This window comes from Apodemus sylvaticus, chromosome 5 (genome assembly GCF_947179515.1).
Source record: "Apodemus sylvaticus chromosome 5, mApoSyl1.1, whole genome shotgun sequence".
NCBI lineage: Eukaryota > Metazoa > Chordata > Mammalia > Rodentia > Muridae > Apodemus > Apodemus sylvaticus.
The window spans coordinates 37,121,250-37,125,189 of NC_067476.1; the positions used below are offsets into that span (position 1 = coordinate 37,121,250).

The 3,940-nt window shown below is 42.9% G+C and overlaps 2 non-coding genes across 2 annotated transcripts; one reads left to right on the forward strand and one right to left on the reverse strand.

Moving 5' to 3' along the window:
- The first annotated feature begins 2,475 nt into the window (after positions 1 to 2,475).
- On the forward strand, positions 2,476 to 2,547 carry Trnaa-cgc (transfer RNA alanine (anticodon CGC)). Its single transcript has one exon. It is a non-coding gene; the product is annotated as a tRNA-Ala (tRNA).
- Positions 2,548 to 2,772: 225 nt separating this feature from the next.
- Trnag-gcc (transfer RNA glycine (anticodon GCC)) lies at positions 2,773 to 2,843 on the reverse strand. Its single transcript has one exon. It is a non-coding gene; the product is annotated as a tRNA-Gly (tRNA).
- Between the last annotated feature and the right edge of the window lie 1,097 nt (positions 2,844 to 3,940).

The window sequence follows — 3,940 nt, forward strand, 5'->3', positions numbered from 1 at the left end:
CCACAGTGGTAAAATGGTCCAGTAAGGTCAAGCCATCCGCCTGAGCTGAACCAGACCGGTGACACCGCTTCACAGCCTCTGCTGGTTTTAAAGCCAGGGCTCATTTGCTATTTCAGGTGAATCTCCTTTGGATCTATGGACTTGGAGGAGGAGCATCTAAGATGAGGCTTCCTTGGTCTTAGCTCTGAAATCTTCAGAATTACTGAGAGCCTGGCTTGTAGGGTGTGCCTATTCTACTATCCACACACTCAGAGGGTAGGCAGGAGAGTCGAGACCAGCCTAGGCTAATGATCAAGTTTCTGCCTTAGAAGCCAAAACAAGCAAGCAAACCAGAATTGACTGAGAAAAAAAGGGAAAGCTTCCGGTAGTAGCTAAATCTGCAGAAGGCTGAGGAAAGGAATCCTAGTCGGGCAGTGGCGTTGCATGCCTTTAATCCAGTACAGCCAGGGCTATACAGAGAAACCCTGCCTCAAAAAACTGGGGAAAGGAAGGAAGGAAGGAAGGAAGGAAGGAAGGAAGGAAGGAAGGAAGGAAGGAAGGAAGGAAGGAAGGAAGGAAGGAATCCTAAGGAGAATGCCAGAGCAAATTGCCAGAAAAACATTCATCCTCCCCAGTTTCCCTAGTGAAAACCTTGGGGTAGAGACATGATTCTATCTTCAATTTCTGATTCAGAATCAGTTGAAGAAATGTGTGCTCCTTTCGTGTTCTTATGGGAATCCTAACAGTGGGAACTACTTGTGAGACCCTTTTCTTCCTGTGGGTTGCCTGTTCCTGTCTTGATGTGATGGTTTGTGCTTGGTCTTATTGTAGCTTGTTATGCCATGTTTGGTGGATGTCCCTGGAAGGCCTGCTCTTTTCTGAGGAGAGGCTGACAGGGGAGGGAGAGGTAGGGGAATAGAGGGGTGGATGGGGGAGCCGGGAGTTGGAGAAGAGAGGCTGGGGGGGGGATGGGAGAGGGAAGCTGTGGTCTGGATGTAATATATGAGAGAATAATAAAATAAAAAAGAAGACAGAAAGAAATGTGTGTTCTAGTGTTTTGGGAAGGAATGCAAGGATATTCTTGGGTATAGAGCAAACCTCCTTGATAACTGTCCACTAGTTTCCTCACTTCTTTTGAAACAGTCCTTATTATAGCTGAATTGGATTCAAATGTGACTTGTTCTAGTTAACAAAATCAGAGTTATCATTTGTTTAAATCGTTTTAAGCAAACACGGTCATTTGCCTATTCTTAATGCAGAATGTGATTATGAAGCTTGTGGTTTACCCAGTGACTTTTGACGGTTTTCTGCTTTTCGCTCTGCCTTTTGAAGGACTGAACTGGGCATGAGCCAAGGGCGAAGAAACTTCAGGCCTTCCCTCTGCCGCAGCCTTTTGGCCTCAGCCTAACAGGTAAAAAGGAAACAACCCGATGCAGTTCTGTCTATACCATTTACCTACCCTGCTACCACTGAGCCTCACCTGGAATCGAATCAGTTTTAAATACACCTGGAAGAGATACACACATCATTTCATTCATAGCCATTCGAATCATCTACCTTGCCTCCAACCAACTGGCACTTTATGGCTGAGGCGCGGTTAGGTCGGGGAAGGTCGAGGACATTAAAAGAGTTAGAAGTATATCTATCAACTAGTTATGCATATATCAGTCAGTCCGATTGGCCCAAGGATGTAAATAGCAAAGGCACGAAAAGCTGTCTAGAGCAGGTTCTCCACACTAGCTTAACATTTATATAAGCCTAAGTCACCAAGAAGGGATCAGCATCATTTTGCTTCAGGCTGAGAATCATGCAAAAAAAGGATCAAATAGCAAAATCATTTTCTGCCGCAAGAGTTGTCTGTAACCTCCATCTAAAAGAATCTACGGGAATTTGGTCCTCCAAACGGCAGAGCAGAAATGTTAAAGTCACTAGTTAAACCACAGATTTTAGGTAGGTTTCCTGAGACATAGGGAGTTTCCAAAAGTTCAGGATACCCAGATAAATCCTCAGAAGTTTTAAATGCAGAGACAGGCATATACAGCAACAAGTCTCTTGAGTCACCTGAACGGTGTTCGCAGTCCTTTCTTCTGGCCCAGCGAACCAGCGCACTTAACCTTCTTGTAGAGAAGGTACAAGAAGGTACCTAGCTGGAAGAAAAGCTCAGTACCTCTGCTACAAACCCGAAATCTCCGGCGCCTGCGCAGTAGGATCAAAAACCTGGGCGGAGCAAGGTCCCGCCCCTCTGGCGGTTCAAGGCTCCTGGCTCGGACTGGAACCTGGCGGTGACCGCCTCGTTGCGACTTGGCTAGCCGCGGTTTAGCTGCCGGCTCCCTGCACGGAATCTGTTCAGATACACCAGGAACAGAGCCTGAGAGAAGAGTAGAAAAAAAAAAGAAATGCATTACGGAATCTGCTAAAGTCAGACAGAATCTTTGGTTTGGAGGAGCGGTCAGATCGTTGTATAAGTAGGCATATGGAGACAGTAGCTCTCGGCTGGGGGATGTAGCTCAGTGGTAGAGCGCGCGCTTCGCATGTGTGAGGTCCCGGGTTCAATCCCCGGCATCTCCAAGCAGCCGGGAATTCTTTTCCAAGGGGAAAAAAAAATTTTTTTTTCCACTGCTTGTTCGTACATTTTGCCTACCACTACAACACCGAAAAACAAACAGTCCACGAAAAATTTGCAAAGTATGGAAAACTGGCTGTAGTGACTGCTAGGAAAACAAGTGAAACGAGAATTCTAGGAAGGAAAATCCGTAGCTTTTAGAAAAACAAGATTTAAAGCAAAAAGGGAAGTGCATTGGCCGGGAATCGAACCCGGGCCTCCCGCGTGGCAGGCGAGAATTCTACCACTGAACCACCAATGCAAGCACAAGAAGATGTCTTCTTTTTTACTATACTAGAATATATTTCCACATGAGCTATTCATTTTTGTTTATATATGTGTGTTAAAATGCGTTTATATATTAAAAAATGAGAACAATAAATAGAATTCTTATATTGTTCTCCTTACGTTTTTAAGCTCATATACATTGTATTCGAAGATAATTTCACTGATCACAGAATCTTAGGGCAGAAAAGGTTTCTACATGTATCATTGAGCATGGCACAGAATTCTTAATTCAATGATGGTTAAATATTGGCACAATATTAACATTTTAAAATTCTTATTATTCTAACTTTCATTAAACTTTATGAGGTTTTTTGGGGTGGGAGTTTGTTTGTGTTTAGTTGGTTTTGTTCTTGGTAAAGGATACAAGTGTATGTAGATTTACTCTATATACAATTACATGATCACCAGGCTATTTTCAGATACTTTGATCATAGATAGATAGATAGATAGATAGATATTACCCATTTTTATTTTATCCATTATTTGAATTAGTCAGACAAATGGAATTTTTTTAGGGATTAGGAATAGAAATCAGAATGAGGAATTAGAAGCTTTGACACAAGTTATGTTACTAGGAGAAAACTGAACTGTCATACTGAGCACCACAGAACTGGGAGGCATTACTTACTCTGGCCAAGTGACCTGACTTCTGTAGATGGTACCTGCTTCGTTCGTAAAATGACAGCCTCAGGATCTCTTTCAGCTCGTAGGGTGAGTCTGAACCTTCACCTGGTTTCCATGGAATTGTGCACTGCCAAAGTCCAAACCAGGGTATATAAGGATAAAATAACAGAAAGAAATGGGATCATGGAAATATTGTTAAAGGCAAAGATGTGTTCGTAATTCATAGAAGACTGGATTTGGACATCATTGGCCTCTTTCCTTTTGGAAGGAAAATTCCAACAATTTTGAAGGACCTATGACTAGCTAGGAAAGATTCCAGGAAAAATAAACTAGAATAAAATACAAGCCACACAAGCAGTGTGTGCTAGCAGTTACAGAGGCTTGGTAAGCAAGTGGCAGGTGGAGTTCATCCTAGTCAAGTAAATTACTGCAACTTACCAAATCACG